The 22,849-nt window shown below is 32.9% G+C and overlaps 1 long non-coding RNA gene across 1 annotated transcript; it reads left to right on the forward strand.

Annotated features, from left to right (window-relative positions):
* The first annotated feature begins 20,595 nt into the window (after nucleotides 1-20,595).
* Nucleotides 20,596-21,560, forward strand: LOC105787739 (uncharacterized). Its single transcript, XR_001131645.2, has 3 exons — nucleotides 20,596-20,833; nucleotides 21,084-21,168; nucleotides 21,254-21,560. It is a non-coding gene; the product is annotated as an uncharacterized LOC105787739 (long non-coding RNA).
* Nucleotides 21,561-22,849: the final 1,289 nt, after the last annotated feature.

Raw genomic sequence — 22,849 nt, forward strand, 5'->3', positions numbered from 1 at the left:
CAAGTTGAATCCGTATAGAACTATTATTCTTCTATTTGACTTCGATTAGAATAGGGTTTTTCAACCATTAAATAGATGTAGTTGAAACTCTTCTTGTATCATTCATTTTTTTTTGTGAAATTGTATCAGTCGTTTTTTAACATTAATTTTTTTATTGCTTTGAGATCGTTCTACCGCGATTATCAATGTTTATTATTATAACAAAAAAGTTTAACAGAAGAATTTTAACGGTGTTAACAATTAAACCTTTTCACTCTCTATACTAAATCAATATAGCTCTTATATGAATCGATTAAAACAACGTAACTTTACGTAAAAACTAACATGATATTACAAATGTGATAATATATTTACAGCATAAAATTTTAAAATAATATAATATAATTTAATGGATTTAACAGATTAAAATTAAGGTAAATATTGAAATCTCAAAATAAAAAATAATTAAAATACATAATATCTTTGTAAGGCCTTTGCATATTTAAACAAGAAAGGTGTAAAGGGAATTTATGGGGGTCTCACTTGTTTGATGTAACAACAAATGAAAGATGACAATTTGTCATAGAGTTTTTTCTACTGTTTTGATAAGGATTTTTCACGGTTGTAGTTGAGTTACTTCTGCCTTGAATTATTTACACTCATCTGTTTTTTTTTTTTGGCTCAGTATTTATCAGATATCTATCGTTGCTTTTTGAGATTCTTGTTTTCTATAAACGTCATGTACCCTTTTTTTCTTTTCTCATGCAATACATAAATGGGGGTGAATGAGTGTCTCTTTTAACCTTCAAAGTTCATTTCACCATGGAGACGACTAGGTTATATAATGAATCATGCGGTGAATCTCGTGTTTGGTCTATTAGTAATCTAAAGTATGAGTCTGAGTCGTAATGTATACGTGATAGTATTTGCTCTTGTTGAGAATGTATACGTTGTACAAAGAAAATCAATAATGCAGTACTGTTCATGAATTATGAAATCAGTTTTTTAGAAAAGTAAGACGTTGCACTCTTAATGAAAATACATATCCGTATACCTTGATTAATCTTATAGGTAGAGGTCTTGCCCTGATCAATCCCGTGCAAAGAATAGTTGGATCGTAGTAGCAGCAATTGTGAAGGCCAAGAGAGAGCATGATATAAACCGTCACCTTAGTTACTCTATCGAAATACTCTATTTCAGATTATAATAAATTGCAAGTATTTAGGTGTAGTGGGGCAAGTGGGGGGAGCAAAAATGATGATAAAATTTCAGACCCCGCCAGGATCTAACATGACTCTGCCCTACAATGATGAAGAGAACTGAAATCTTTTGGTACGAAATTGAGGATTAATTAAGCAATGTCATGACTACCACTTGAGTTATGCTAATTATGGCCAAGGAATCAAACTTTTCTTTTCTTTTGAGCATCAAAAAGATAGTATAAAAAGTCAAATGTTTTGCACTTTATTTTTGAAAATCAAATTGTTTTTGCACTGTTATTTTTACCCTTCTTTCTACTTATATTTGTAAGTTTGTTTTGAAAGATAAATTCTATGTTATGATTATTAATTGCATGGAGACATAAAAGCAATAACAATTTAATATTGTTGGCACAAACTAATGTTTCGAGTTGAGCCAAGATGTTAAATTATCTATTCTGTGATTTGTGTATTATAATAATAATTTAACCATTATATAATTATAAAGCCACGAATTGGTTCATGCATTTGTCAGGTTTATGTAAATTATATATGCATAGTCATTTTATCACTCAGTGAATCTTACTTTATTCTTGTGGTTGAAACTTCAATGTCTTTTAGTTTAGAGTCACGTGTCGAAAATTACAAAATATTCCGACATAAGCAATTGATCTTAGTAAAAGTTTATCAAATCTTTCAAGAATTTCAAAGCTCTTTGAAGCACATGTTAAGTGTTTATTGAGGTGATGACTTTTTCGAAAGTTTATAATATAATTTTAATTATAAATTTTGGAATTTGAGGAATTAGATTTTAATTTTATTACGTGGAAATGTAATATGTGGATTTTTAAGTTTAGATGTATTTCGGTTTTAATATGTTATCATGTTGTGTTTGTTTTGTAATAAAAAAAACGTTGTGTTTACTTTATAATGGTAGAAATCGCGGAATATTGAAAAGGGTTAATGTATAATTTGATATTTAATTTTAACATTTTTTAATGTGGTATATGTGTTATTTTTGATTCAATGTAGTACATGTATTTGACAAAAGTTATATATTTTGGTACCCAAAGGTAACATTAATATTAACTTTTTAGTGTTTAACTCAGGTTTTAAAATTGATTTGATGAAAATTCATAATTAGCTAATAATATTAGCGTTAATTTTAATCAAATCAACCCTAAAATCGAAATTAAATCATATCCAAATCGAACTGTATTTGACAAATTAAGCGTAAGATTAAACAAATTTGCAATTAACTCTACTATTCTATTAATAAAATCATAAAAATCTAAACTTAATAACATTAACAATTAACTTTCATCAAATCAATGCTAAAACCGAATTAAACATTGAAAGGTTAACATAGTTATCTTTGGGCACCAAAATATATAATTTTTGTTACATACAAGTACCAAATTGAACTAAAAAATAACACATATGCCATATTAAAAATAATCAAACTCGAGAGCTTAATATACAAAAATCAACTATAAAACAACCGATTAATTCAGTTGATTAACCTCAGTGGATTAAAATGTTTCAGAAATCGGCTTTTCCCGAAATTAAAGCATCTTTATTAAATATTCCTTACATAATTAGATAACTTATAAAACAAAAAACATTAATTGAAAACAGCCAAAAATTTGCTCGGCCGACAATGCACTAATTCATCTTATGCCTAATTAGGCTTTGTTTGTTTGTATGAAATTCTGCCACCGGAATATACTTCATAGGATTAGAGACTACATTATAAAGATTAGTAAATAGAAGGGTCGTAAATTACAAAAAGAATTGAAAAACCAAAATCAATCCAAACTGATAATGTTTGGTCGGTTTTGGATAAAATTATAAAATTACCTTATTCAAATCGAATTAAATTATATATTGAAATTATTATCATGTAAAAATAAAAGTTAATTTTCGTTATTAGTCTTTGTATTATGTGTAAGTTGGGGATATAGTTTATGCATTTTAATTTGGTCATCTTTGCTCTCTTTCAATTCTTACCAAACAATAATTGTTAAATTCATTAATTTAAATTTTACTATTTTCAAAATCGATATGACAAACATATTATCATATATATAATATCACGTCACTTACTATTTCCATATATTACTCACAAAAAGTCAATTATGAAATTTCGAAATTTGAAAAATATAGGTATTAATAAATGATCTAATTGGAGAATATGAACTGAATTTACAACTTTAGACATAGTGTAGGACTAATAGCAAAATTTAACCAAACGGATTTAACTGCTACCATTTAGTTAGGACTGAAATGTTAGTACTTGAAAAGTAAAATAACTAAAATTGGCCAATTCAAAAACTACAAAGACGGATTAAATCAACAATTTATGCAGAGTACATAGACTTATAGCAGAATTTGATAAAAATAAATATTCTATATTAACCATACCCAACCCAATTGTTGTACCAAACTAAATTTCAAAACAAAGCCCAAATTTACATTAACTTCAGGGACGTTCAATTTATTTAAACTTTTAAAATAGAATCAGTAGATGCTCATTCATAGCAATTTACCCAATATCCCATTTCATTATTAATATTTTAAAATTGAATTTAAATTAAAAATATTTTTATTATTTAAATTAAGTTAAGCTGACCATCAACGATTTTTGATAACTGTTGGGATGCCCAGTTTCGCGGACTGGTAATATGAAATTATAGATGGGCTTTTGAGGTTCAAAGCAATAAATAGTATTAAGAGGTAAAATTTAGCCAATAAACTCCCAACTGATTTTGGACCTTACTTTTTTGAAGTTATTGTTATGCTTATACATAATTTTGTGTTTAATTTAGTTTTGAGTATTGATATGATGAAAGTTAATTGCTAATATTATTAGGTTGATTTTTTTTATGATTTTGTTAATAAAATAAATTTAGTGTTTGTTGATGATTTTCCTCTCCTCTCCTTTCATGGGATTTTTTATAAGGTACGGTTCTTTGATGGGATATGTTAGGGGATAATTAGGTGCCATGCATGATGACATGTTATCCCTTCTAGTCCTTACAGGTGTCCTTGCGGGTGTACGAATAAGGAGATGGCGAGCTATGGCCATCTGGCGGACGAGAGGATGGCAAGTTGTGGACATCAGGCGGACAAGGGGATGGCAAGTTGTGTAGATTTCCTTAGTCAAGTCGTCATTTGGACCGGGTCGCAAGACGTGTAATGATAATAATATTAATTATATATTTATTTAATTCAAGGTACATGGTTTGATTTGTAAAATTTTTTAAACCTTGGTAAAAAAGCCAGGTGGTATTATTTTAGAAAGAAAAAAAGAGAGAATATGACAAGTAATAATAGTCATTCTTTTGCCGACCGTGGTTAAGGCTTTTCTTTTTGTTTTATTTCCGTGGAAGTAGTTTTCTAGGGAAGGATTATGTTGTCTTATTTTAATAGATTTCTTTTATCATTTTATATGCTTGTTAGTTAAGTATATTATTATAACTAAATTATAGTACATTTACTAAGTAAAAATATATTTTATATAAAATAACAATAAAATAAAATCATATAATTTATTAATGATGCGGTTGTCGAATCACACATAAAATGATAATTAGTTTATATTCAAGTTATCTTTCGAGAAAATATTAAGTTTTTAATTCATTCTAATATCAAATTTAATTTTGGACTTTTTCTCAATCAACAACCATAATTCACAATTTATTAATAGAATAGATAAATATAATTATAATTATAATTACAATCAATATATTTATTTAATTAATATCAAAATCAAGTTTTTATAATTTATAAATGAATGAATTGATAATTAAAATATAATTTTGACTTAAACCAAAATAAATTTAGATAAAATCTACATGTGATGAAACTCGATTTACCCCAATTTAAATCTCATACCTTAAACTATTGAAAATAATGGAAAAAAAGAAGAAGCAAATGGGTTAATCTATTTCTTCATTATTTTCTGAGATGCTGATTGTTTGAATATATTTCTTACCCAGTTCTTGGAAATTTAACCTTGTTTGGTGCCATGTAAAAATGGAATGCCCATAGTACCCAGATGTTGATGAAGATGTTTGTGTTAATTAGATTTTTTTTTGTTATCTTAGTTAGAAGTTTTATTCAAATTAGTATTAAATAATTATCTTGATTTATTAGTTATTTTGTTGAGTAAAGAGTTCTAGTCTTTACAAGTTGTTAGTCTTATAAAAATTTGTAAAACTATTACAACATATTATTTTGTTCTTCTATATAAACTCTAAAGAGTACGTTGATAATGAGATAATGATCAGGACAAGTTTTTCTTTAGTAAAAAAGATCTAAAGTTCTCCTTCTTTATTATTAAAATTCAACATCTAGTATCAAAGCCTGAAGCAGATGGCATCTGATAGCAATGGCTTTGTACAACTATCAATTCTTTGTTTTGATGGTTTTTATGATCATTGGAGTATGCTGATGGAGAATTTCTTTAAGGTCTAAAGAATACTAGGATATTGTGGAGAGTGGTGTAGCTGAATCAACAACAAGAGAAACGCCTACTGAAGCACAAGCTAAGGCTTTGGCACGAAAACTAAAAGATTTAAAAGAAAAAAAAACTACTCATTTCAAGCAATTGATCATTGAATTTTGGAAATAATTCTCCAAAAGAATACTTCCAAGCATATTTGGGATTCAATGAAAAAGAAGTTTTCAAGATCAAATAGGGTTAAGCAAGCATTGACAAGAGAATTTGAACTTCTTTAAATGAAATCATGAGAATTTGTCATAGATTTCATTCAGAGAACAATGGGAATTGCAAACAAGATGCGCTTTCATGGTGAAGACATGGAAGATGCTAAAATTGTGTTGAAGATACTGATATCACTAACTCCAAAATGAAATTATGTTGTTTGTTCCATTGAAGAATCTAAATATGTTAGTCGTTTATCCATTGATAAGCTGTAAAGTCCTTTAATTTGTCATGAGCCCAAAGTTAATTAACCTAACATTATAGACGAGGAAACAACTTTCAAAGCCTACACCGAATCTTCAAGTATAAGAGGAAGATGTCATGGAAGAGGTGGTTGTGGAAATAAAGATGGCAGATATGATAATTCCACTCTTGCTTCTAAAAGAGAAGATTACCAAAGAAAAGGAATAGGGTATTTTGACAAATCTAAGATTGAATGTTACAGATGTGGGGATTATGGCCACTACAAGAATGAATGCTGCACAAAGCTACCAAAAGAAAAGGAAGAAAAGTCCAACTTTGTTGAACTGAAGGAGGATGTGACACTTTTGATGGCCTTTCATGTAATAAAAAAAGTTTGATCAAGAAACCTTGTAACGCCCTAATTAATTTAATTTTGTTTCTGTGAATTTTGACATAAATGAGTATTTGCTTCAGTGGTTAAGTAATGTGGATGTGTGTTTGAGGTATTGGGTTCAAGTCCCATTTATGGAAAATTCTGTTATTTTTAACCCTAGCTTATTCCTTGGTGATAGGGTTTATATTTTATCTTCGGTGAACTCATATTAGAATTAGCTTGTTGGTTCAAGTGGTAAGGTGTTAGCTTACCCTAAGGTCTTGTGTTTGAATCCTCGTGCGAGCGTGGGTGATAATTTTTGTTGCGATTGTGTGAGGTTCGGTGGAAGTGGAATTCTGAGGTAATTGGATGTGGTTAGTGGGTAGAATTTTGGGGGATTTAGGTATTAGTGGGGAGTTAGGATAATTTCTTTTAGTTTAATTTAATTTAATTTTTATTTTTTCTTTTTCCCAAAAATCCTTGGTTTCTAACTTTTTTTCCTTTCTTCCCATTATTGCGCTCTGTCGATTTTCTTCCTTTTTCCCTATTTGGTTCTGCCATAATTCTTTAATCATATCGCTTTGCTTTGAATTCATGGTTCCTTCGTTCGGTTCGGTAAGTGGTGTGTGACTTGTTGTTTCTGTTTTCACTTTCGATCTCTGTTAATTAATCGTAGAGTTTTCTTCTGAAATGGCGTAGTAGTGTGCAGTTAGGGAATTTGATTTTCTACGAATCTGTTGCGTAGGTGAAAGTGGTGCAGCAGCGAATTTCACTCCAACGATCTGGTTGGGGTTGTGGTCGTATTTGTTAGCAGTAAGTCCATATGTGTAGTTGGTTAAATTTTGTTAGATTCATAATTGTTTGCTAAATCGGTGTTTGGGTACTGTTTTTAAGTTTCGGAGGTCTCAGGATTGCTACCGTGTCAAAAACGAATTAGGTGTGTAACAAAAACACGAGAAAACGAGGTACGATAAAAGTTGAAAATGTGGCATGTCGACGCCACACTAGCATGTGCCCGATCGTGTGTCGTGTGATGTGATGGGCGAGTGTGTGGCTGTGTGAGACACACGGGCCAGGTCGATTTGGGTGTGTAGGCCACACGGGCATGACACATGGGTGTGTGAACTATGGGTTAGGCCGTGTGGGCCACACGGGCAAGGCTAAGTTGGGTGTGTGGGCCAGACGGGCATATGGGCCCAAAATTCTAAAATCTTTCCTAGGGTCACATATGTCGTTCCGATCGACGGTGGGCCTTCCGTAAGGTTGGTATGGGTAAAATAAACCCTAATGCATGAGATCTGATATTTTGATAAACTGGTTTAAGCATTTAGAAATTGATATGTATGATTTGACTGATTCGTAATAAAATGTATGTTATCTTATATAAGCATGCGAGACATGTTAATTCTGTTATATCTGTTATTTGTATCTATGTATGAGGTAGGACCTGTTTATTAGAGGAAGTATTCTATGAGGCGATAATTCGCTGTTATTCTGGCAGCATTGCTGTAAATTATTCTGATAAGGGTCGTACGGGCACTATGTGGTGTGTAAGGTTGGGTGGGTGTTTTAAACCCTACATGGTGTGTTGGGATGGTCGGAGATGGTGTGTAAAGGATGGGGGTAAGACTTTGCATATCTGTGTGATTTTGTTGATCTGATTTTGTTGAGGACTTATGTCCGTATCTATATTTGTTCTGTATTCGAAAAATCTAAGTTTATATGCATGTATGGCTCTGTTTAGTTACACACTGAGTTTATAAAAACTCACATCTGTTTGTCTGTTCTGTTTTGTTCAGGTAATCCTCAGACATAAACGGGTTGGTGCAACGGAATCTCAGCGGTGGCCATTAGTTCATGAACTGGTGTAATTATTGGTTTTATTTAAATTCTGGATTATTTTGAGAGTTTGTAATTTTTGAGACTTTTCGGACTGTTGGTTTTAATTTTGGGATTTTGAAATGGTTTAGATTATTATTCCACGACTTTTAAACAAAACGATTTACGAAAAGAATGGTTTACGCAAACACATATTTTTCTGAAATCAAGCTCAGTTTTCAACTATAATGTCTTATAAATTTCCGCTGTAAAATTTATGTTGCACTTAAAATGGCAATAAATAACGGATTCATTAAAGAGAATAATAATAAGTTTTTTTTTCTGAAAATGTGATCTCTTTTAGAACAATTTGTACGAGAAGTTTTAACTTGAAAGTTATTTTTTCAAAACACTTCTTTGTAACAACTCAGGTTCGGCCATAACGTCTGGGCTGGGTTTGGGGTGTTACAAACCTGGTATTTGGATACAGGCTACATCAATCACATAACTGGTTGTAAGTATTCTTTTACTAAATTAGATGAAAGTTTTTATATAGTCGTGAATTTTGGGGATAAGTCAACTGTTCAGGTGATGAGAAAAGGTGATATTCGGATCAGAACCAAGAATGATTTTATTGAAACAATTTCAAATTTTTTTTATGTTCCTAGTTTGAAAGCTAATCTTTTAAGTGCTGGTCAGTTACAAGATAAAAGATACAGGATCACAATTTTCAATGGAGAATGTGAGGTGTAATATTAAAAAAAAGAGAGGGCCTATTACTATTGTTAAAATGAGTGTAAACATATTATTTCCTTTGAAGTTTAAATTATTTCCTTTGAAGTTTAAAATAGTTCATGATTGTCTGCTGGCTAAAGTAGATGATTCATCATGGAAGTGACACTCTAGATATGGTCATTTGAACTTCAATGACCTAAGGGCTCTTTAGCAAAAGGAAATGGTTATTGGTTTTCCTGTAATCATTCTTTCATCAAAGCCCTGTGAAGAATGTATTGTTGGAAAGCGACATAGGGATTCTTTCCCAAGCAAAAAAGCTGAAAGAGCTCAAGTTGTGCTTGAATTAGTTCACTCAGACTTATGTGGACCAATTAATCCAACTTTCAATAGTAACAAACGATATTTTATATAATTTATTAATGACTTTAGCCGGAGAACCTGGGTGTGTTTTATGCAGGAAAAATCTAAAGCATTTGTTGCTTTCAAGAGTTTTAAAGCTCTTGTTGAAAATCAAGTTGATAAAAAATCAAAACAAACAGATCATAGAGGGGAATTCTACTATAACGAATTTATTGCATATTGTGAATCTAATGGCATAAAGAGACAATTGATTACTCCATATTCACCACAACATAATGGTATATGTGAAAGAAAGAATATGACCATTCTCAATATGGTTAGGAGCTTGTTGGCAACAAAAGGAGTTTTAAAAAAATTCTAGCCTAAATTCATGTTTTAAATAGAAGTCCAACATTGGCAGTGAAACACATGACATCTCAAGAGGCATAAGTGGTAAGAAACCTGTTGTTGATCATTTTAAGATATTTGGATGCATTGTACATGCACATATATCAGATGAAAGAAGAATGGAAATGTGTATTCCTTGGAGTTAGTGAAACTTCAAAAGCGAAACATTGGAGGCTTACAAGTTATTTAATCTCTCAACAAAGAAAGTGATAGTCAATAAAGACATGTATTTGATGAAGAAGCTAGATGGGATTGGGTTGATGACAATTCAGTTCCAAGTTTAATACCGAATGAGGATGTTTCAACTGATGAGGTAGAGGCTGGTGAAATTTAAGATAAAACACTAGCATCACATGAGCAACAATCAACTTTACCTCAAATTCTAGGTCAATTTGATAAAATTTTAAAAGAAGAAGAAGAAGAAGAAGAAGAAGAAGAAGAAGAAGAAGAAGAAGAAGAAGAAGAAGAAGAAATGAGATATAATTTGAGGGATGAAAACTCAAGGAAAAGGCATGCATGGGTGATGTACGATGATATTAGTACAGATGATGATGCTTATTTTGTATTATATGTTGATAATGATTGATCTGCAATATCTCTAACAATATCCACACCTTTGGATCGCGATATCTCTAACAATATGGAAAAGAAAGACTCCCTTCAATGGTATTGCAATATCCTCTTTGGGTATCACGATATCCACCATTCAAAGGTGACCCCAAGGCTCGACATTGCCTGAGATGTCACGATATCTACTTTTGGGTATCGCGACACTGCCTTTGTTAGGGGGACAAACTTGGACAAAAAATGTAGTCTTTGTCCACCCGATCCACCAATCATATAAGGCCCGTGTAGGGCATTTTTGGTAAGAAAAAAGCATCAGGTGATAGCTTAAAACAACTAAAATTGGCTGAGGAGGATACATACTTGTTTAGTTTTAGGTTTAGTTTTCTTTAGGTTTTTCTTTGTTTTCTGTACTTTTTCTATGGTTTTTATTTTTTCTTCTTCTCCCTTTGTTTAGATTTTATTTTTCTACATTTACTTCTTGTTATTGATGTTTTTAGTGTTAGTTAAGTTAGTTATCACCGTAGCTAAGGTTTATTTACACTTTCAGTCCATGTACCTTAGTTTCAAGACACTTTAAGCTTTAGCTTAATGTATTTCGGTTTCTTTTACTTTAAATATATTAAAACTTGTTCAGTTTATGTTTTTTTGCTTTGGATTTTCTTGTTAAATGCTTTTAGTTTGATGTTATTTAAGTTTTCTTGCATAAAAACATCAACTTTCATGTTTTTATTAAGTTTTACTTTCATGGTTGTTTTGTTTTCCATCTCCATGTTCATTTCTTTTAGTTTCAACATAAGTAGCTAAACATCAAAGGGGTTGGCAGATGGAGATGTGGGTAAACCGAAATCTTTGGACAAAAGACAAAATCATAATAAATTAGACTAAATTGAACAGACCTAAAAACTTAGGAAGTGACGCCTCTAAGGGAATATCGAGGCAAGTGAGATTGGAAGGTAATCTTGTCGCACACCCATTCATTAATCACAGATTAACCGGTGAGATCGGAAGATAAATCGGAGCTAATTCGTCTTAGTTGGTAAAATTGAGATCAGAAAATAAAATAGAGCCATTTAGTAACTTACAAGATTTAAGTCTATTGTTTGAAGGCCGGGGAACCACATCGAAATCAATCAACCACTATTAGTTATTTACTGAATATTCCCTTAGTTTTATGTTCTTTACATTTAGTCCTTAGAGTTGCATATTTAATTTTCTTGCAATCTTTTCTTGATATGAATTGTCATACTATAAAATCGTATTATTAGCCGCTTAGACTCGATAGTGTATGCTAGCTATCACTTAATCGCCACCTCTCTTGGTTATCCTAGCTATCCTTGGAATGCTCTGGTGTTTCATTATAACACTATAAATATTACAACTAACCTGTACGCTTGTAGAAAATCAGACTTTAAAAATTGTTTTTTTTAAGTTCATTATTTTATCGCACATGCGCGATGCAGTGATTTAATTGCTTTTTATGATGCTGTAAAAGAGAAGGAATGTCATGAGGCAACGGATAAAGAAATTGAGTCCATTGAGAAAAATCACACTTGGGAGCTGAGAGATCTACCCGAAGGATTAAAAAACATTAGTGTTAAATGGGATTTCAAGACGAAGTTGAATGAGAAAGGTGAAATTGACAAACACAAATCTCAGTTGGTGGAAAAAGGTTATAAGCAGGAGCATGAGATTGATTATAAAGAAGTTTTTGCTCCAACTGTAAGGCTGAATACAAACATATTAGTGATTTTGCTTGCAGCACAACATTCATGGTTGATTCTTCAATTAGATGTTAAGTCTGCATTCTTGCATGGCAACTTACAAGAGGAAATATTTGTTGATCAACCATCTGGTTATGAGAGGACAGGTTTAGAACAAAAGGTTTATCGACTAAAGAAAGCTATCTATGGGCTATAGCAAGCACCAAGAGCTTGGTATAGTCGCATAGATGCTCATTTTGCAAAGTTGGGATTTGAGAAATTTCCTTTTGAGCATACCCTTTATGCCAAGTCTAATGGACGTAAAATGCTTATTGTTTATCTTTAAGTTGATGTCTTGATATTTACTAGTAATAATGTTGATATGTTTAATGAGTCTAAGCTGTCTATGATGAAAGAGATTGAAATGATCAATCTAGGATTAATGTGATACTTTCTGGGATTATAAGTCATTCAAACTTCTGTTGGTAATTTTATTTATCAGAAGAAATATGCTCATAAGATTCTTGCAAAGTTCAAAATGACAGATTACAAGCCATTTGCTACACCAATTGAACCTAGTTTGAAGCTGCACAAAATTGATGAAGGAAGAGAAGAACATAACACTTATTTTAAGCAAATAATTGGCTGCCTCATGTATTTGACATCTACCAAGCCTGATATCATGTATGCAATGAGTTTAATTAGTAGATACATGGAAAAGTCGATTGAAATGCATCTCAATGCAGCTAAAAGAGTTTTGAGATATGTAAAGGGTATAGTTAATTATGGTGTGTTTTACAAAAATGATATTGATGTTAATTTTTTTGGGTATACTGATAGTAATTATGCAGGGGTTAATTTTTTTGGGTATATTGATAGTAATTATGCAGGGGATATTGATGATCGTAAGAGCACTTCCGATTATGTGTTCATGTTTAATTCAGGTGTAATATCATGGTTGTCAAAGAAGCATCAAATAGTTACACTTTCCATAACCGATGTTGAATTTGCGGCAGCAACTTCAAGTACGGGTCAAGCATTGTATCTTAGAAATATGTTCAAAATACTTAGAGCTGAGCAAAAAAGGTCTAACAATTATAAACTGTGATAATATGCCAACTATCAAGCTGTCAAGAAATCCAGTGATGCATGGGAGAAACAAACATAGTGATGTTCATTTTCATTTTTTGTTGGATTTATGCAAGGAAGAGAAGATAGAGTTGTAGTTCTACAAGAGCAATGAATAGATTGTTGATATTTTGACCAAACCACTTAAACAAAAAAAAATGAAAAAATAAGAAAGATGTTTGGAGTTTGTTCTCCTCAAGGCATTGGTTAAGGATTTCTCAAAACAAATAAATCCTAAACTGCTTTAAGCAAAAATCAGTTTAAGGGAGGGTGTTAATTAGATTGTTTTTCTTAGTTAGGAGATTTAGTCAAATTAATATCAAACAATTATCCTAATTTATTGGTTATTTGTTGAATAAGAGTACTAGTATTTTGAAGTTGTTAGTCTCTTAAAAATCTACAAAACTGTTACAACTGATTATTTTGTTCTTCTATATACACTCTAAAGAGTATGATGAAAATGATGATAAGTCTTTTTTCAGTAAAAAAGATCTTAAATTCTCCTTCTTTACTATTAAAATTCAACAGTTCGAATGGTTTGATATTTTTGTCTAAACTAATGGCAGCTTAGAGACTCATATTCTTCTCAACCTCAACCTTATCATTAACACTGGGAATAAAAAAATTCCTCTTTTTGATTTTTTTCTTTTGTGGATTATTGAGAGATCTAAGGGTGTGTGCCAACACTAATTTCATTGATACACTTTAAAATCTGATATAGAACAATAAGGAGAATAGAAGAAAAAAAAGAGAAAGAGAGAAGTTTTCTGTAACTTTTTTGTGTATGTATTTCGATAACCATTTTCTCTTACAACTAAAGGTTAAAAGAAGAAAAAAGCAAACGTGGCAAAGTTAGTTACAATTTCTAGTTAGTCCGTTGATGCTGCTCATCGTTTCACTAAAGACATTACGCACCGTTTCACTAAGTTTTATTCTGTGTTTACAACACACCGTTTAACTAAAAGCAAAACACACTGTTTAAGACCCCTTAAGTCTAATGCACCATTTCATCCCATACATCATATTTTCTTGATTGAAATTCTACCCAATAACAATTACTGCCCTCTAGGAAAATATCATTGTCCTCAAAGACCAAAATGAGGAAAATTGGCTTGAAAATGCTGCAAGAATTCCCAGGTAGCATCTTTGAGGAAAGAATTGATCCACTCCACCAGGACTTCAGTCACTACTTGTTTCTCTTTCTTCACCATACTCCTGTCTAAAATTCACACTAGTTCTTTCTTCAAGTCCCCATGATCATCAATCAAAGGTAGTTGAACCTGAACTAGAGCTGATTTGATGTGTTTTTTTAGTTGAGACACTTGAAAAGTTGGGTGAGTGAGTGATCTTGGGCGTAATTGGAGTGTATAGGCCACTTATCCCACCTTCTTAACCATAGGAAAAAAGGACCATAATACTTAGGAGATAGTTTCTAATGAATGACCTTTTTTACTGTTTGTTTCCTATAGGGTTGCAATCGTAAGTAGACCAGATTACCAATCTGAAAACTTCTGTCAATTTGATGTTTGTCAGCTAACTATTTCATACGAGTCTGAGCTTTTTTGAGGTGAAACTGCAAGAATTTCCTATTAGCCTTTCAAGCTTGTAAACTTCTGTCCACCACTGCCACAAGTGAAACTCCTACCAAATAAGGCATATGTTGCGGTGGGGATGGTCCATACAAAGCCTCATATGGAGTGAGCTAAATGGTAGAGTGAAAAGATGAATTATACCACCATTTCCTAATGGGCAACCAACTTGACCAATCAACAGGTGATTCTCCAGTCATACACCTCAAGTAATTCTCCAGGAAACAATTAAGTACATCGGTTTGACCATCTGTTTAAGGGTGATATGTTGTGGACAAGAGAATTTTTGTACCAGCTTTTTTAAATAATTCCTGTAAAAAACCAGTTATGAAAATCCTGTCTCTGTCTGGGGTAATCAAGTCAGGCATTTCATGCAATTTTGTACACATGGTTCAAGTATCATTGAACTACTTCTTTAGCAGTGAAGGGGTGAGATAAAGCTAAAAAATGACCATACTTAGTCAAATGACCTACTACAACTAATATAGAGTTCTTCCTTTTGGAAACTGGCAAACCCTTAATGAAGTCTAAGCTAATAACATACCAGGCTCTTTCTAGAACAGGTCGAGGTTGTAAAATGCCTGGTGAGGCTACTATCTCATTCTTACATCTTTGGTAGACTAGACATTCCTTAGACCAACGCTTGCAATTTGGTGTTAACCCCTTCCAATACACCAAACTAGACAAACGTTTCCTCGACTCGTGAATACCTGAATGACCCCCAACAACACTAGCATGAAAGTGCTGGAACATTTCTTTCCTCAAGCTCTCATCCTTCCCTACTACAATCTTCCCCTTCCTTATTAAGAAACGTCCATCCCACGAGTATTTTTGATGTTGTGGACTTTGCTGTTGCACACCCTATATGATCTGAACCATCTTGTCATTTGATTGATAGGATTGGTGTACTTTTCCCAAAAGACTGGAAATAACAAAACTGCTGGATAACTGAAATAATTGTCCTTGTTTAAATTGAGGTTGCCTAAAGAGAGCATCAACCACCTTGTTGTTGATGCTCTTCCTATAAGTTACCTCAAAATCGTACCCCAACATCTTAGCTACCCACTTTTGTTGGAAGGGAGTTATGACCACTTGATCGGACAAAAATCTTAAACTTTGGTGATCAATTCTAATCTTGAAGTGTCTCCCAACTAGATAAGCATGACACTTTCTGAAAGCTAGTAATACTGCCAACATTTCTTTCTTATGGATCGAGAGAGCTTGGTGCCTGACTCTTAAAGCCTTACTAAAGAAAGCCACTGGTCTACCCTGTTGTTGCATGATTGCCCCAACCCAAAGCTACTTGCATCTGTGTCCACTGTGAATTACAACTAAAAATTCGGTATCACTAATACTGGTGTAGAGCATAAGGCTTCTTTCAAAGCCTGGAATGCTACTGCAGCCTGCTTAGTCCAACACCATCCATTCTTTTTCAACAATTCTGTTAAAGGTTGAGCCAAATATCCATATTGTTTAATAAATTTTCTATAGTATCTAGAGAGGCCAAGAAAGCTCATCAATTTCTTAACAGATTGTGGAATAGGCCATAAGAAGATACATTCAATTTTAGATTTGTCCATGGACACTATTCCCTCATGGATCACATGTCCCAAGTACTCAATTTGTGAAGTACCAAAGCAACATTTACTTCTTTTAGCAAACAACTATTGGTTCCTTAGAATGAGGAGGACTGCATTCAGATGCTGCAAATGGTCTGTCCAAGAGTTGGAGTATACCAAGATGTCATAAAAAAAATCAACACTGACTTCCTCAACAAGGGTTTGAAAACTGAGTTCATAAGAGCTTGAAAACTGGAAGGGGCGTTAGTGAGGCCAAAGGGCATCACCAAGAACTCGTAATGCCTTTCAGACATTCTGAATACTGTTTTATGTACATCAGGTTCCCACATTCTGATCTAGTGGTATCTAGACCTTAAGTCTAACTTGGAGAACACCTTAGCCTCCCCAACTCATCCAACAATTCCTCAATTATGGGAATAGAAAACTTATCTTTGACTGTATGTTGATTGATTTATCTAAAATCAACACACAAGTTCTAGCTTCTATCTTTCTTTTTGACCATCACAATTGGAGAGGCAAAAGAACTGTTGTTGTCCCTGATTATTCCAGCTTGGAGCATCTCTTGGATTAGCTTTTCTATTTCTCCTTTTTGAACGGAAGGGTATCTATATGGTTGAATCTTAATCACAACCCTTTCATCTTTCAAGGGAATCTTATGATCTTGCAACCGAGATGGTGGTAGTCTTTTTGGTGTCTGGAAGACATGAACAAAGTCATCCAATAAACATTGAAGTTGTTCATCATTGGCAGTAGATACTTCTATGGAAAGGGTGACTTGGTTTGGAGAACTCATCACTAAGGTACAAGGTCTCAATGTCTGACCAACCACCACAAAACACTTGGAGTTAGAACTAATGGTTTCCACTACTAATGAACTAGGGATAATTGTATGAATAATGTATGGTTTACCCTTAAAAAAAGTTGCATGGTTAAAGAGCCAAAGTTCCAGATTATATCCTTCAAGGCCAGTAACTACTGAACTTCTAGCACCATATCATAACTTTTAAGTGGAAACACCATGAAATCTATGTCAAACTAAGAACCTTGGACTTCCCATCTGACCCCCTTACACAACGCTCTCATAAACAAACAACTACCATTTGCCATAGTGACCTTCAACTGATCTTGTTGCAACAAAGGAAATGACAGCCTGTGCACTGACTTAACATATATGAAATTATGAGTACTGCCTGAATCTACCAAAATAATAGCCCAGACAGACCCACTTAAGTAGCTACTCGTATAGTGTTGTGGCCTTGTGAACCCGTAACCGCATGTAAGGAAATAATAAGAGATTTTGATGGACTATCTTTAGAAACACCTTATTCTAGCTGATTAGAACATTCCTAGAATTCCTCCACCTCACTATCAGACATAGGCTCAAATAGGAACTGGTACAACTGTAATTTGACACACTTGTGTCTCACATGATACTTGGCTCCACACAAAAAAAAAGTCCCTTCTGTTTTTATTCAGCCATCACAACAGGTGAAATGGATCTGGAAGTAGGTTTACTAATTGAAACATTCATCACAGATGAAGTCTGAAAAGTAGAGATAGATTTCACAGGTGTTGAAGATTTCCTTGATGCAACAAATGGGCTAAAGAAGGATTTAGGAGAGACATTTAAAGGAACTAAGGTCCTTTTTAGGGAATAGGAGAGAATCCCCTCAATCTTCTTAGCTAATTGGAACCCTTCCATTAAAGTTGATGGTTGAAACAGATCAAGGTAGTGGCCAACTTCTACCTTCAAATTACTTATAAAAATACTAAGAGCATATGCTTTAGGAAGATGAACTTGGTTAAGTAAGCTAAAAAAAACATCTTGGTATTGTTCGATTGTACCTTGTTGTTTTAGACTAACCAACTCCTTCATAGGATCACAAAAGAAGCTGGATCCAAATCGATCTTGTAGGCTTCTAGCATAGGCTGCCTAAGTCAACATGTGTAAACCACCATTCCTTTGAGAATAAAAATAGTGACAGTCTAGGGCTCGACCCTCCAGAGTTAGCATCACTGTACGAACTTTGCTTGTCTTAGGAGTTCCTTTAGCCTTGAAGAATTGCTCCAGCTTAGCCCACCATCCTCTAAAATCATTACCATCGAACTTTGGACACTCGAGCCTACTAGGTCTGTCAGATCCATCAACCAAAGGCGAGTGATTCTGCAGGTGGAAATTGCCTATGTCAATAGGTGGAGCAACACTTACCCCAACAGTAACTTGACTAGCATTTGGCACAACAAAATCTTTAGGAGAAAAATCAGGTGGTGCTCCCCCCATAATGCCCTTCCCCTTGCCAATGACTCCAGTATTGGGTGGTCCAAAATATTGGCCAAGAAAGGTTTGAAGGTCCCCTCTAAACTTGTCCTTGAACTCTTGGAATTTAGTGTCCATCTTAGTGTCCAGTCGAACCAATTCCTCTTGAATTTTGGAAATTTCTTACTGCATTCCACTGATCTCTTTTTGTAAGATAGTAGAAACACCATCTCCAACCATAGTAGGGATTGAAGTGAGCTCTGATACTTTTGATACACTCTAAAATCTGAGTTAGAACAATAAGGAAAACAGAAGAAAAAAAAAGGAGAAAGGGAGCGAAGTTTTTTGCAACTTTTTTGTGTATGTATTTTGATAACCACCTTTCCTTACAGCTAGAGTTTAAAAGAAAGAGAAAGTAGACGTGGCAAAGTTAGTTACAATCGCCAGCTAGTCCGTTGATGTTGTCACCATTTCACTAAAGTCATTACCCCTTAATTCTAACGCACCGTTTCATCCCATACATCATATTTTCCTGATTTAAATTCTACCCATAACATTCACTTTAGGCAATGTATATGTCCACCCACATCATAAGCTTCAAAATCTAACATTTCAATCTGTTCAAATCTATTGTTGGTTTTCAAGGGACCTTTTTCTATAATTATACTGGGATGAAGAATATATTTTTTTCACGCATTATACTCTTGAGCATTTGAAAATCATTAACCAGGAACTTGTTTCGATCATTCCAATCCAGCTTCCTATGGGTTTATGATGATTGCGCGTTCGATGTTTGGGTTTTTTTTCAAGTAGTTTAGGGTTATTGGATTTGAATTGAGTGGGTAAAACGAAAATTGATCTTGGGGAAGTTTTATTTTATTTGTTATTTAAGTTTTTATTTGAAGGAAAGTAAAGATTAAAAATTAAATTATACGGACCAATAAGAATTTGACACTTGAATTATTATTAATATTTTTTTCTTTTTCTCACGTAGGGAAAAATAAATGGAAAACGAAAATTAAAAAAATTAATTTTTTAAAACAAATTAATTTACTTAATATCGAAATCCCACAGTTTCTTTACCTAAATTTCTTTACTTTGTTTAGAAGATGATTACGAAATGCTGAGCTGTCCCAGGAATCCAGAACTTTTGCTTACGCCACTCCACTCGTTTCTTTTGGCAATCCAACGGCCACCTATCAGAAAATCATCACTTCGCGTAAGCAGAGGCAAACCTTTTTCTCTAGCTGCACGTTATCGCTTTGAGTTTAAAGGAGTGCCCTAAGCAGTTTCAAGTTTGAACTTGAGAATAATTGACTAAAATTCTATAAACAAAACAGTCTAATAGTAAGAAGTTATATATTTATATTTTAAAGCTTAAATTTTACAAATGAAAAATTAAAATTAAACTTAAGGCCAATAAATTATTAGTAAATTTATGTTATGGTTATTTAATTTTAAAATGTTACAAAATAGTTATAAAATTATTCAAAAGTTTTCATATAAGTAATTGAACTACTCAAAATATTTTATTTAAGTTATTAGAATGTTATGTTTTCATTTTCAAAAAAAAAAAAATTTAATTAGCAAATTTCAAGTGTGATCGATATGAAAGATCAATACCCATCGATGAATAGAAAACATACTTTAGATCTAAATTGGTTTGATGCTTAGTATCGAGATTGGAAAAAGTATATTTATATTTTGACTCATAGATTCATGACATTTAGAACTCTTTTATGAAAAACAATTGAACCGTAGAAAAAAGGAAATAAAATTTTTCGATTAGTATAGGCGATGTGAATAAAAAATCATACAATAATAACTTTAACAGTCCATTACTTAAGTCAAAATTTTTGAATAATTTAATTATTATTTTGTAACTTGTTTAAAGTTAAGTAATCGAAATAAAATTGATGGATAATAAGTAGTTTAGTAAAAAAATAATATTAAAAATATTACTTTCCGTTTAGGTGTTAGATCTAACTAGATTTCAAAATTAATCAAAAAGAAAAAGGGAAAGAGGAAGAAAGAGAAAGGAGAAGAAATAAAATTCCCAAACCCAAAGTCCAAATATAATAAATCTATACCAAACCATATTCAGCTCTATATAATCTATAATTCCAAGCTAAAACTTGTGTCCCATCTATCCTTTTTTTTTCTTAGTATTTTCTAGAGGCTTTGCAAGTTTGCAAAAAAAAAAAAAAAAATGAGTGACCCCAAATATGCTTATCCCTACCCTGCTCAAGGTACTCTTTTCTTTGTTTTTTTATGTTAATTTCCCCTTATAAAGCCTCTGCAAGTTACTTAAGTTCTCAGTTTTTACATTACTGGCCATTGTTTTTATTTTTTCTCAAGAACTTCCTATGTTTATGGCGATGCGGTTTTATTTTTAGGGTGATTTGTGTTTTTTCTTGGCTGATTTTCCCTTTGGATTAAAGGGAATATTAAGGGTAGATTTTGGTGTAATTTTGTATTATAAATTTTTTTGGTTAGCAGGTTATTATCAAGGTCCCCCAGTGATGGCGCCACCGCAATATGCAGCTCCACCACCTAGGAGAGAACCCGGTTTCCTTGAGGGCTGGTATGGTGCAATATTTTTGAATTAATTTTAATTTATTCTTTTAATGTGTAAATTTAATTAATTTATATATTTTATTTTTTGGCAGTCTTGCAGCTTTATGTTGCTGTTGTCTTATTGATGAATGTTGCTGTGATCCATCCATCATCTTTATCAGCTGAGAATAAATAAAAATATTCTCTGTAATCTCACTATATATATTGTGATGCTAGGTTTAAATTCTTAGGAGGATTAATCTTTTTAACACTAATAAAATTATAATTTATAGATAGTGATGATGGGTGTGTTTGTGTTTTGTGGTTTGAAGAACTTGTTCCTTTAAGTTTCTGTTTTTCTTCTTCATCTTTGTAATTTTCTTAAGCAATGGAAGAAAATAATCAGCGAATTTCCAGTAATTATTTTATTTTTCTCTTTTCAATTAATTAATTATGTGGCTAATGAAAAGGACATTGGTGGTTCAGATTCATTTGAGCTGTAAACCAATTCATAAATTGTGCAGTTACCTATTTGGTCCTCAAGTGATTTAAATGTCAATAAAAATAAATGATTGAATCAAATCACTTGAACTTTAAATGAGTGTAAAAGGTTGGACTTTGGGAATTAATAAAGGTTAAAAAGCGGGATGGATTCGGATGATTTCGGGTTTTTATAAGACGAAATTGAGTTAAGAATGTGTTGGAGTTTGTACTCCCAAGAGGTTGTTCAATCGTGGCCAATCGTCATGCATGCGCTAAACCGGTTGTAATGAGGCGTAAGCCACGTACGTAAAAATGAAAAAGGGGGGGGGGGTATTCGATTCCGATAATGGCAATATATTATTTAGTCTTGTTGATTAGTGAGAGGTAACAAGGGAAGAGGATGATGGTTTGATAAAGAAGAGGGGAGTATGAAGGTTGGAAGGAAATTTTGGCCACATGGAGATAGTTTACAGGTTCAGTGCGGGAAGTATTTGAGAATAGATTTACGTGAATTATTTGCATGTCTTTTTTATAGTGGGGACAAACTTAGCTACGTACCCTCAGTTTGTTGACATGGAACTCTGATTTGATATCCTTGTAATGGTGGTGATATAACGTCCTAGGATGAGACATTTTAGGACGACTAACAATCAATTACTCTGAGTCTCCATGTGGTGCTCATATTGCCTCAGCGAAGGTGCACCGTTCTAAAGTTCGTCAGGCTATGGTTCGCAAACTAGCTTTAGGTTCGTGGTACCATTGGTTCTATTGGAAGACACATGTCAAGTTTTTTATGCTGTTCTATGAGGTTCGCAAGGTTCGCTAGACAAGGTGCAACAATTGCCCCCCAGGCAAGTGAAGGTTATAAAGTGACCTTCGCGAGCCTGGTGAAAAAGTCTCAGCATGGGTGTTTATGATGGAAGCGTCTTGAAGATTATGATGAAGTGTTATACATTGTATAGGGGTTCTCATTCTAAGTTTGAATATATATATATATTTTAAATTTGTAGTTTAAATTTTAAAAAATTGAAAAATTTAAACTATTTAAATTTATAGTGGGATTAATGATTGTTATTTGTTTGTTCATTTGAGTTGAATGATGACTTTGGCAAAATGTGCAATGTGTTATGACGTGTTGATTGAATTTCCAATGAAATCGTCATCATCTTTAATATTTAGATACACATGCTGTGTGTTAATTGGAGGGACCTTTCTTGTGCACATGT

Source organism: Gossypium raimondii, chromosome 2, assembly GCF_025698545.1.
Source record: "Gossypium raimondii isolate GPD5lz chromosome 2, ASM2569854v1, whole genome shotgun sequence".
NCBI classification, from domain to species: Eukaryota; Viridiplantae; Streptophyta; class Magnoliopsida; order Malvales; family Malvaceae; genus Gossypium; species Gossypium raimondii.